Below are 13,481 nucleotides of genomic sequence, written 5' to 3' on the forward strand. Positions count from 1 at the left end.
AGACCCTCCATATCACCCTGCCCAGGCTCCGTAGCTTCAGCTTCACTGGAGAGGACACTCCAGCGTCATCGCAAGATGTCGATTCAACACGGGAGGAGACAGATACCGTGTCACTCTCGAGTTGGACTGCACAGCCATTCTCGGCGGTGCAGATAGACTCTTAAGAAGCTACACCATCGTCTCTCGAGACGGACGGCTGCCGACGACTTATCCTAAGTATGTGATCAAATAAATGTTCATAATCTATAATCAAAGAATGACAAGACTACCACTCAATATCTAAAATAAAAGAGGTTGAACTCATTGCTTATTTTTATGAAGGAGAGTTACACTTGCCAGGCACAGTGTCTCTGAGCAGAACAGGCCACTGATCTTACATAAACTTTTTTGGGAAGTGTGAAATACTGGTTGACACCTTTTAGAGGTTGAGTGAGTTAACATTATCTGTAGTATTCACCCAGGCGAGATTTTTTATTGATTAGTTGTCTGAGGTGAGCTTACTGCAGAAAATTTATTCCTGAAAAACTGACTTTTGGAAACAAGAGGCTGTCACTGAGGCAAGTTTTTGATCATTTAAAGAAGTATAAATCATTTCTGGTGGCTACTTGTTACCACAGCTATAGAAAAATCAGTTGTTGCTTAGGAGCATGAGAACTTCTTTTTGTTACTGAAAATAGCTAAGTAAATAACACTGAAAAAAAAAAATCAGAACATTACTAGTGTCCCAGAAGCCCTACCTTGTGCTCTCAACCAGCTCCTATTACCCTGACTTCTAACAACATAAACTAGTTTTGCTTGTTATTGTACTTTGCAGAAATGCAATTACTATATATATTTCCTTGTTCTAGCTTCTTTTTCTCAACATTATATTTGTAAGAATCATCCACATTTAATTTTATTTGAAATATATATGAATGTATATACACATTTGTGTTGAATACATACTAAGAGGCAGAATTGCTGAATCATGACATGCATACATTCAGCTTTAGTAGATATTGCTAAACCATTCTCAAATGTGGTTGTATGAATTTATACTTCCATCAGTACTACTTAAGAGTTTTAATTGCTCCTTATTTCACCAGTACATGCTATTATCTGATATATATGGTTGTATCACATTGTAATTTTAATTTGCTTTTTTCTGATGATTAATGAGTTTGAAAAGGTCTCCCATGTTGATTACTCTCCCAGCTGTGTCCATCCCTTGGATCCTAGAGCTTTGCAAACTAGGCTTACGCACTCTAAGCGAGTGATATAAAAAGTATTCTCCAGGAAACCTAAAACATTATTTACTAATATTGGTGGTTTCTTCAAAAAGACTCGATTGTACCATTCTACCATGAAGCCATATTTGACAAGTCTGTCCATGCACATAAAACTTCCAGTTGGTATTCTGAAGTCCAACTATCAGTAGGCAGTCAAAGATCATTAAACATTTTAGAAAATTACCTACCATAAAATAGAGACTGAAATAAAAAAATACAAAGAGAAAAAATAATTAGAAAAAACAATAACTCATCAAAGAAAAACATTTATTATCATATAATGTAAATGCTGATCTATCCAAAAGTATGCTATAACTCTTTTGGAGGATGAATTCACTATATGCATGTATTTGCAGTGGGTATATGTATTGAGTATGTGTCTTGGATGCAAGGGTTTAGTAAAGGTGCTTAACATTGAAAAATAATGAGTCTTATTATCTGATTAAATGATAGAAATGATAAGATACAAAGAAATAGGAAATAGTTAGAAGTGACTGCCACTGGGTGGATAAAATAGTACTGGGCAGGAAAAACTGACTTTTGGTAAGAATCTTTCTAAAATTGTGTAGCCCCTAAAACTTTGTGTAGATAATATAAGAAAAATAAAAACCAAATTTTAAATTTTATTTTTTTAAAGGCTGAAAGATATTCCATTGGTATGGGCAAAAAGAGGAGTTTCTTTTCTTTTCTTTTCTTTTTAAGTGGAATAGTGGTTGCCAGAGGCTAGGGAGAGAGGATAATAAGGAATTGTTTGTTTACAGGTAGAGTTCCAGTTTTGAAAGATGAAAAGGGTTCTTGAGATGGACAGTGGTAATGGTTACACAACAATATAAGTGTACCTAATACCACTGAACTTACATTTAAAACTGGTTAAAATGAATTTTATGTTATGTGTATTTTTCCACAATAAGAAATTGGAAAAAAATTCCTTGACCATGATTTTGGTCAAAGGACACATGCAGACACACTTGGTCATATTTAACTGATAGTGCTTCAGTACATGTTATAAGTGATCACCCCAGGGAGGAGAGCGCTTTCAGGTTCCCAGTATGAGGAGATAATAGAGCGAAATTGTGTTATTTTAAAATAAAAAAATCAAATAAATAAATTCAGTATCATTATATTAATAGACACGATCTCTGCAATGAGGGATACATTGCTTTTACAAAAAGATAAAAATAAAATAATACCACTTCCTAAACTGGATTATTCATATTACTTCAGAGAAATATTTTTTGGTATCTATTATGTGCTTCATGATATAACAACTAAGACACATTTCTTTGAAGTGTTGTTTGAGTGGAAGCAGCGGCTTTGAAGCCTGAGAAAGCAAACTGGGCACCTCCAAATTTAACTCAGTCTCGCTGAAACCGACTCCAGAGTAACCGCTCCCTCATCTAGCATCCTCTTCAATCCCAGCTAAATGCCATTGCAGAAACTTCGCAGATTTGGTCTTAAACTGGCCCGCAAAAGTACACCGGAGCCAGGCATGGCTGAGACTCACCTTTCCAGATGGCTGAGCACCGTGGAATTAGTGGCCCTGGGTGTGGGCAGTACATTGGGTACAAGCGTGTATGTACTGGCTGGCGAAGTGGCCAAAGATAAAGCAGGACCATCCATTGTGATCTGCTTTTTGGTGGCCGTTTTATCTTCTGTGCTGGCTTTGCTGTGCTACGCAGAGATTGGTGCCTGGGTTCCCGGGTCTGGTTCTGCATATCTCTGCACCTATGTTACTGTGGGTGAACTCTGGGCTTTCACCGCTGGCTGGAACCTCATCCTTTCCTATGTCTTCGGTACAGCCAGCGTAGTCCGGGCCTGGAGCTCAGCTTTTGACAACCTGGTTGGGAAGCACATTTCTGACAGCCTGCAGGGGAGCGTCTCGCTGAAATTTCCCATGTCCTCACAGAATATCCAGACTTCTTTGCATTGGGCCTTGTGTTGTTGCTCACTGGATTGCTGGCTCTGGGGGCTAGCGAGTTGGCCTTCGTTACCAAAGTGTTTACAGTGATGAACTTTTTAGTCCTAGGTTTTGTCATCGTCTCTGGCTTCGTTAAGGGGAACCCACACAACTGGAAGCTCACACAAGAGGACTACACACTGGCCGTGGATACATACAATAATACCCACAGCTTGGGCCCTCTGGGCTCTGGAGGATTTGCGCCTTTCGTCTTCGAGGGGATTCTCCGTGGAGCAGATACCTGTTTCTGTGCATTTGTTGGTTTCCACTGTATTGCTACCACTGGGGAAGAGGCCCAGAATCCTCAGCGTTCCATCCTGCTGGGCATTGTGATCTCACGGTCCCTCTGCTTCTTGGCGTATTTTGGCGTTTCTTCGGCTCTTACACTAATGATGCCTTACTATCAGCTTCAACCAAGAGTCCCTTGCCTGAGGTATTTCTCCATGTTTGATTGGCCCCTCCCTGCTATGCTGTGGCTATTGGATCCCTCTGTGCTCTTTCTACCAGCCTCTTGGGCTCGATGTTTCCCATGCCTCGGGTGATCTGCGCAATGGCAGAGGATGGCCTCCGGTTCCGTTTCCTTGCCAGGATCCACAGCGGCACACACACCCCGGTCGTAGCCACTGTGGTCTCTGGCATTATTGCAGCATTGATGGCATTCCTCCTTAAACTCGCCGATCTCGTGGACCTCATGTCGATTGGGACCCTTCTGGCTTACTCCCTGGTGTCGATTGGTGTTCTCATTCTCAGGCATCAGCCTGGCCAGGAGCCAAGGATTGAGGAAGATGAACTGGAGTTGCAGGAGGGGACACAAGAAACAGAAAAGCTGACTTACAGGCACTGGTTGGGTCCACGCAACTCCGCCCCCACTCCACTCTCTGGCCGAGTTGTCTATGTTTGTTCCTCACTGCTTGCTCTGCTTCTGAGTGTCCTTTGCCTGATGCTGGCGCAGTGGTCGGCTCCACTGTTTTCTGGAGATCCAGTGTGGATTGCAGCGGTTGTGCTGCTCCTCACACTCATTACTGGGGCCACTGGGGTCATCTGGATGCAGTCACAGAGCTCCACTCCCCTTAACTTCGAGGTACCTGCTTTGCCTCTCCTCCCACTTAGGAGCATCTTTGTGAACGTTTACCTTATGATGCAGATGACAGCTGGCACCTGGGCCAGATTTGGAGTCTGGATGGTGGTTGGCTTTGCTATCTACTTCGGCTATGGAATGCAGCACAACCTGAAACAGGCTAAGAGTGATGAACCGCCACTCAAGTCTAGGACCCGAACAGTAAACTTTGATCTCAGCAATGCCTGAATGCCATCCCCACACAGGAATGGAGAGAACTCCTGAGCACATGGGGAGCTAGGCTTTCAATGGGGTGTCAGTGGGGGAACACTAGTAGACTCTGCTTTGTAGAATGAAGGGTGTGTCTTTGCTGTTTCTCGTCTCCTTTTTGTAACTTGTCTACTTTTTAATTGCATCTGTAGCTGCTCACTGGCTTTTAAAAAATTAAAGGAATCTAGAAAAAAAAAAAATGGTGCTCGAGTGGAGGGAATAGAAAAGCACACAGACAATTCCTCCACAGTGCACATAGTACCTCACATAAGGGAGAGCTCGGAGCACATGAGCACACCGTGGAGCATGCAAACAAACCTAAGTATCTGTAAACACTTCCCCAAAGAGCAGATATTTGAACAAGCCTGAAATTTGGGTAAAATAAAGTCATATAAAATAGTATCATTACCTTCGCAAATAAAAGACATCTATTTATTTGTTGCTGTTTGTTTCTTATTTATTTGGAACAGTTTCTGCAAAAAAGGGAAAGCCAAAAGCACAAGGAAGCAAAATCAGTAGTTGAAGGCACAAACTGAGTCAGTTCTCAAGTAAACCCCTAAAACTTGTCTATACATTGACCTTTAGGAGGTACACTTGGGCCCTACAACCACGGACTCAGATTTAAGTGGTCTGGTGTGTGGAATGGGCATAGCATGTGATCCAGCAGTCCTACTTACGGGTATATATCCAAAGGAAACAAAAACAGGATATGGAAAAGATACCTGTATTTTCATGTTCATTTTAGCATTAACACTAACCAAGATATGGACAACCTAATTGTCCATCAATGGAGGGACAAAGATAAAAAAGATGTGGTGTATATATCCAAACAGAATATTAGTCAGCCATTTTTTAAAAGGAAGGAAATTCTGTCATATATGACAACAAGGATGATCTTCGAGGGCATTATCCTAAATGATGTAAGTCAGACAGAAGAAGACAAATATTGTATGATCTCATTTATATGTGAAATCTTAAAAAAAAAAAAATGTGAAGAAATGGGAGTAGAATGGTGATTACCAGGGGCTAGGGGCTGGGAAGTGAGGAAACTGGGGAGATGGTCAAATGGTACAAACTTGCAGTTTTAACATCAATAAGTTTTGGAAATCTGATGCACAGCATTGTGATTATACTCTCTTATATACTGTATTATAATCTTCAAAGTTGGTAAGAGACTAGATCTTAGATGTCTTGACACATAACTAGACACTGGTACCTTTGTAATGAGTAGAATAATCTTTGGACTCATCTAACAATTTTTAACAACCTGTTGTCTTTATTTCTAATTGCCTAATTAATGAGATTCAGTACTTTTGAATCAGCATATGATGCTATCATTGGAAACTTTATACCGGTCAATTGCTAATTTATATAACAGCATAGTTCTGTTCTTGTTTTTGTTTTTAACATTTTTCCTGTTGGTAAATATTTCTACCTCCATAATATGCTACTTAATATATGGCTTTAGAAAGGATCTTTAAAATAATTGTTTTAATAGTGACATCCATCTTTTGCAAGCATAAAATATATCAGTTAATATCATTGCAGGCTAATGTATAATTCCCAAACATTACTTTAAACTAGGACCTAAATATAAAGTAATTTCCTCTTTATCAGAGGTGATTTTGGAGTTTCCCAGTCATGTAACCTACATTTATTTTTATTTATACCACAATTCATTTCTTTTTGAAAAATATTTGAGATACACCAAACATAGATCAGTGTTTTAAGCTTCCTATTCTATTTTTTGTTTTCAATTAAAAGTGAGAACTGTTAGAGGCCTCCCTTAATTAGAAGTTTTTATGTTTTTTGAAAAGACGTAAGAAGAGTTTTCCTTGACATCAATTTTTTTACAAGATTTATGAAATCACTGGCAGCAGTTCTCACCTCTGCTCCTTTTGATGTTGGCATGTGGTGCAGAAGAGGCCTCTGGGTGCCAGCCTGCAAAGAGGCTGATCTTGAAACAGTTCATAAATCTTCACTCTCTGCTTCCACCGCAATCCATAGTGACATTCCCTAAAAGAATAGTTTGTATTAACAATTTTTTTTGAAATGGCAATAATGCATCATAAATACTCAAATGTTTGTCTTTTTCAATTATTCTCTGTAATTTTTGAATGAGTAGAGAACTTTTAGTTTTTAAAAACTATTTCAATTATTGCTCTTTCCCAAAGCAGAATTGCCATCTTGATCTTTGTGCATTATCAAAATATCAAAGTGAATCAAGAAAAGGTTTCATTAAAAACATGAAAGTTGTTTCTAATAATTTTTTAAATTGTAGGATTTGAAGTAAGTTAAGAAATAAAAAGAAATTGTATTTAAATGTAAGGTAGTTTGTGAATGTATTTTTTTAAATCTAGACTCATTGAAACAAAAACTTATAAAAAAACAATATTAATGAAGTCTTGTTTACAGTATGTACAGTGACATAACACAGAATATGAGCTTTTTCTGGTGTCAGCAAAAATAAAGCACAGACATTAAACATCAAGCCATGCTTTTTATATTTTTGTGCAAGTATTTTACAATAAGTACAAGGCAAAACCAAATTTATAAGTGCTCCCACCAACACACACAAATCTGTGTACTCCTTAATGGATATCTAAAGAATTCCTTTAAGCTTTTATCTTAAAAAATAGTTTCCTCCAGGCCCCATCCCTGACACACTGGTACTCAGAATGCTGAAAAACAAGTAAGTTTCTATAATTCTCAGCTTAATTAATGAAACATGACTATACTTTTCAATGTTTGTAGAGCTATTTAAAAGAATGTGGCATATAAACTATATAGATTAGTACTAAGTCTCTGAAAACACAGTAAAAGAATATTAGCACCTTAGCTGAGATTCCATACAGGAATAATGATGCAATGGTAATAGCAACCAAAAAGCATATCTGCTTTAGAAAGAAAAGCTCTTCATTCCATATATTAATTTTCTGGCACTGTCAATGAGCCATAACTTAGCAAGCCACTCTGTACAGAAGATAACATGAAAGTATACGTATCTAACTTACTCTAACCTAACTTTTTGGTCATTATTAAGTATATTAGAATTATGTTAGAATTACTGATAGCATTTTATGACCACATGTATTAATATAGAAAAATAGAAACACCTATTTAAAAACACAGTATTTGGCTTTTTTTTTTTTTTTTTTTTTTTTTTTTAATGTGTAGGCACAGTCATAGGTTCATAGTTTAAAGCATATACAAGGTCTGTCTGGAAGGTATCCAGCCATGTATTATGAAAAATAAAGACATTTATTGAAGAAGATCGAAGATACAAGAAACATGGTACATAGGACAATGACGCCTCAGTCCCCTTCAAAGTGAGCACCCTGGGACCTCACACAGTTCCAATCACTATCAGTTGCCCTGTCATATTTTCCTGAATCTCACTGATTATTTGAGATCTTTTTCATTTCAAAAGTGATTTTAGTTTTGGGAAAAGCCAGAAGTCACATGGTGCCAAATGTGGGCTGTAGGGGAGCTGAGTCACCTGGGTAATTTGATGTTTCACCAAAAAACTATGCACAAGATGTGATGCATGAGCAGGCGCATTGTCATGATGAAGCTGCCAATCATCAGTTGCCCATAGCTGTGGCCTTCTGAATGATCCAAATAGTTTCCTCAGAAGGATGTTCAAGCTTAACACAAAATTCAATACAGGTTTGTTGCTCTACTTGCTCAGTCATTTTGAATACAATGGCCACACAGTACACGCGCTCACTCAATGGCGTCTACCATCCCCACTGACTAGTACAGTAAAGTCCTCATTGTTCATGCATGTGCATTCCAGTCCACTCTCCTTGGCTGCCAGGTTACATCAATGTCACACAAACCATTCTCATTATATTAACAATGGCTGGACTTTTTCCAGAAAGACTTAATAATACTGCCTATTGTAATAAATTTTAAAGTTCTTTACAGATTTTAATAGTACAATGATTATTTGGGGGTCATATTTAAACGTGTATGTTTAGTAATACTTTACTTCAATCTATTAATAAATCTACCTATTTAGTGTTTACATTCCAAAATTCCTACCTCTCTGGTATACATGTGCCTTGAGCAACTAAATAGGTCATCATAAGTTGTAATATATTTTCTAGGCTTTGGAATTTCTAACCATAAGAAAGGAAGACTTCTTCCATAATTTACAGGGTAAATCAAATGAATTTTAAAATAGTAGATATAAGAGATGTGTTTCAAACAGGTATATATTTTTAAAACTTGAGTGATAACTTTAATGTACTGAAAAATTTCATAATGGAGATTAAACACATTAAGTTATCTAATTTACAAGTATAAACTTTTGTTGATAAAGGATATACTACTATAATTCAGATACTTGCCTAATATTTATTAAGCTTTTAAATAAGAAACTTATGAAATACATGAAATGTAAACATAGGTTTAGATAGCTATTTCTTGTGGTCATATGAAGTCTAGAATTTCATCCCTTTGGGTTCAGGCTCATTTACCTTAAGGTGATCTGTCCCGTAAAATGCTTATGACTTATTATTAAGATCACCTTTGATAGAATGATTTATATAGACTGTTCTCTCTTCATTTCCAATTTTATACCTGGCTAAGTACCAGAATCCATATCTGCTAGGGCATCTTTTTTCTATGGAGCATGTTATTAATAATAATTCAGAGTTTAAGATAAAAGAAAATGGGTGATAAAAACAGACTTAGAACAAAGTGTTGCATGTGTTGTCATCATGATAACACAATCCAATAAATTGTTTTCTCCATTCCTGGAATTTATTTGCTTAAAAACTGAGACTCTTTTTCTAGAATATGAACACTCTCTCCTGATTTGTGCAGAGAGAAATAGTGATACTTTTTTTCTCAGCTCTGCTTTACATCCTCAATTTTTAAAAAATTAGTACAGGTATCCCCAATATAACATGGTACTTCTATAACACAGTTTTGCTCTAACACAATATAACTGTAGAAGATATTTAAGAATTGCTGGTAGAACAAAAAACTGATGAAGCAGTTTTGGTGGAAATAACATCTGGAATGTGCAGCGATAACTCAGGGGATGATAGCACTGATGAAAATGAAGAAGTTAAATAGTTAACTCTAAAAAGCATAAAGAAAGGCCTAGACTTAGCTGAACATTTGGAGTCATATTTCTTAAATGAAGATCCTTGCATTGAAAGCAGCACAAAGTTTAAGAGGGAACTTCAAAAGTGCTTAACACTATACAATGAAATTTATAAAGATCTCTCAGCTAAAAGCAAGCAGTCTAAAATAACAGATTTTTTTGCAGAAAGTAGAGCATAGAAATAAAGATAATACTGAAGAAAGTTCAGAGGATGCGGATATCTTTTCAAAAAGAAAACTCATTTTGTTAATGGAGCTTAATAGTGGTGATGGAGAAAACATTATTTTATTCCTATTTATATGTAATACTTTTGATGAAAATTGCTTTAATAAAGATATTTCTCTTAGTTATAAAAATTTAATAGTATGATTTTTAAATTTTTGGAACCAAACCCTCCTTTTTGTACTAGTTCTTTGTTTCATATAACACGGATTCGCATAACATGGCATTTGTTAGGAACTATGTATACTTTTCCTACTACAATGGCACCTTAATAGCATCATGAAAATAATTTTTCACCTTTGTACTTTAAACTATAACACCATGGATATATTTTCTTACTTTCTTCATGTTTTAAATTGTCACCTTCTTAATAATGTATAGAAAGCCTATTTAAAACCTGGTATGGGCAAAGGGAAAAGCATGAGTCAGAATATGACAAGCTGGGCATTGGAGTTAACACTTCAATGCAATGACTACAAAATTATAAATAAAGAAATCACAAGGATTCTGAGCCTTTTAAAATGTTTTCTCCTGTATAAAATATAATGAGGTAGATTAAATAGTCACTAAAATTTTGTCACTTAACTTTCCTGGAGTAATAAAAATAACGACTGTCTGTATAGGGTTTGGCAGTTAATGAAGCTTTTTCACATGTATTACTTTATTTCACTGTGTTCCCAGGTCTTATAAATCTCATAAATTACAAATGATATTTTCATCCTAAAGAAAGGTTATTTGGGTATGTACATAACCTCAACTTCTTTAGCTATGGAAGAGATAATAAATGTTTCACCATGATGCATAGATAGCAGATCTACACAGTTATATTTTTACAAAGGATAAACCTCAACTCTAATTAGTTCCTTAACTCTTAGCCATGTAATTGTTATTGTATGCAATTTCATTTTTTCCTGCCAACATTCAATATAGTATATGCTTTTAAGGTTTAAGGCTATGAGTCCCCAGCTTGAATAAAGTAGTAATTATATAATAAAATATGTCAAGCTACAGGGCCAGAATATTACTATTGTATATCTTTATTTGTAGCAAATAATTTTCTTGTTATCTGATGATGCAGAGCTCATATTTCCCTTCAAAGATACTACAGAAGATTCATTGCCCTGCCCTGGCCAAGTGGTTCAATTGATTGAAGCATTGTCCCATACACCAAAAAGTTGTGGGTTCTATTCCCAGTTAGATCACATACCTAGGTTGCAGGTTCAATCCCTGGTTGGGCCTTGTGAGGGAGGCAACCAATTAATGTTGCTCTCTCACATCAATGTTTCTCTCTCTCTTCTTCTCTCTTCCTCTATTACTCTCCCTTCCTGTCTAAAATCAATAAACATATCCTTGGGTGAAGATTTCAAAAGAAAAAAAGCTCATTTCCCTTGTGGCTGTGGCTGTCAAGAGACAGCCTTTAGCTGTCAGCCCTTCTGGGATTGTCTCAGCTAAAGAACACCTCCTTGACCAAGGCCACATTCACATCCAGTGAATTATGGACATGGAAGAACAAAGGACCAGTCATCTCTTAACTCAAGACAATTTTGGAGGACCACTCTAGCTCCAAATCTCCCTCCTTGTGCAAATAGCTAAGGCTGTAGTCTTCCAGTTCTGCTTCTTCCCCTTCTCTTCTACAGATATTTATCCCAAACATCTCTTATAAACATCCTGCACATGCAATTCTTTCTGAGTCTGCTTTCTGGAGAACTCAACTTGCAAAAAACACTTATGAGACATAAGATTATGTACAATCCATGAGGGAAAAATTTGTTCACATGATTTATGCAAGGTCTGTCAGAAAAAGTTCAACCATTTATGTAACCTGGCAGCCAAGGAGAGCAGACTGGAACGTACATGTGTGAACAATGATGACTTCACTGTACTAGTCAGAGGAGCAGTAGATGACATCGAGTGAGCATGTGTACTGTGTGGCAGTCACATACAAAATGACTGAGTGAGTAGAGCAACAAGTCTGCATCAAATTTTGCAGTAAGCTTGAACATCCCTCTGAGGAAACTATTTGGATCATTCAGAAGGCCACAGCTATGGGCAACTGGTGACTGGCAGCTTCATCATGACAATACACCCACTCATGCACCTCGTCTTGTACAGAGTTTTTTAGCAAAACATAAAATCACTCAGGTTACTCAGCCCCCCTACAGCTTAGATTTGGCACCCTGCGACTTCTGGCTTTTCCCAAAACTAAAATCATCTTTGAAATGGAAGAGATCTCAGACCATTGATGGGATTCAGGAAAATATGAAGGTGCAGCTGATGGTGATTGGGAGTACTGTGTGAGGTCCCAAGGTGTCTATATTGAAAAGGAGTGAGGCATCATTTTCCTGTGTACCATGTTTCTTGTATCTTGTATCTTCTTCAATAAATGTCTCTATTTTTTATATTATATGGCTGGATACCTTCTGGAAAGACCTCATATAAAGCAGTATAACGGTATTTAAATACACCCAGATTATCAAAATGTGATGAGAGATTATGTTAGTATGTGTGAAACTGTGTGCATGAGTGATGTAGTAGAAACAAATATTTAGGCCTGTGGCACATAAAGTTAATTTTAAACCAAATATTAAATTTCCTTTTTCTTCTTTACCAACCAAAATATAATCTTGATCAGAGCAATGCTATTTCTTATCCTAGGCAAAATAATCATTTTTTCTAGCCTATGTTTACCATATAACTTATTTCAGGACTATAAAATAGAAACAGCATCCTACTATATGTCCAGGAAAATATTTTCTCTTTAATTAATGGGAAAATAAGATTGACACTTCCATTGTTATCCTTCTTTCTGCCTTTAGGGTTGATGTGGTGTCTGGAGCTGAAGCATCCATCCATTGGCTATGAAGAGAAAGAAAAAAGGACAAGGCTAAAGAACATCAGACACTGGCCCTTACAGTGTTGAGCTGTTGGACCAGTCTCAGAAGCAATCTTTTCCCAGACTGCTTGATATTCAAAAAAAATAAATCCATTAGCTTTAAAACAAAGAGTACCGATATTAACTTTTAGTTACAGGACTGACTTTCTTGACTCCTCTGAGATATGAAAACCATGTTTTTGTCATAAAACTTTAAAAATCTAAGCAAATCCCTTTAATTTATTAAGAATATGCTACAGCATCAAATTTTACATAAAGGATGAAGAGAGGGAGAAATAAATCAGTCTTTCAAGTTCTGTTAGATTACTGCGGATAACGGAAGCAAGCAAGGAAGAGCAAGGATGTCAAAAGTCAGAGTTCTCATCCTTCCTCATCCTCTACTCTTCCACATCTCAGGTTGGATGCTGTAAGGGGAGGAGAGTGTCTGAAAGCAATAAGTCCTTAGGAAATATCTGCCTTCAGTTCAGCCATGTCAAAATGCGCTGTCAGTAGGAACATGAACATGGCATGGGAAAGCAGGTAACTAGAAGGGCTGAGCTGTGGTCCTGGTTCCTCAAAGCTTATATGGCATATTGGAAAGAATGGAGTTAAATATCAGGTTTGGGAGCCCTTTCTAAAAGTAAAGGAAAGAAAGAAAGCAAACACCTGGTCTAATCTTCTAAATATAATAATGACTCATCTCTAGAAAATACAGC

At 37.0% G+C, this 13,481-nt stretch overlaps 1 long non-coding RNA gene and 1 pseudogene across 2 annotated transcripts in view; both read left to right on the top strand.

Annotated features, from left to right (window-relative positions):
- The window catches only part of LOC150001648 (uncharacterized), a 97,591-nt gene extending 84,761 nt beyond the window's left edge, over nt 1-12,830 (top strand). For both annotated transcript variants that reach the window (XR_016512987.1, XR_016512988.1), the window contains exon 3: nt 12,710-12,830. This is a non-coding gene — a long non-coding RNA (uncharacterized LOC150001648). The remainder of the gene's footprint in view (nt 1-12,709) is intronic.
- LOC150001649 (cationic amino acid transporter 3 pseudogene) lies at nt 2,692-4,531 on the top strand (annotated as a pseudogene).
- Nucleotides 12,831-13,481: the final 651 nt, after the last annotated feature.

Source organism: Furipterus horrens, unplaced genomic scaffold, assembly GCF_987537825.1.
Source record: "Furipterus horrens unplaced genomic scaffold, mFurHor1.1.pri manual_scaffold_9, whole genome shotgun sequence".
Taxonomy (NCBI): Eukaryota; Metazoa; Chordata; class Mammalia; order Chiroptera; family Furipteridae; genus Furipterus; species Furipterus horrens.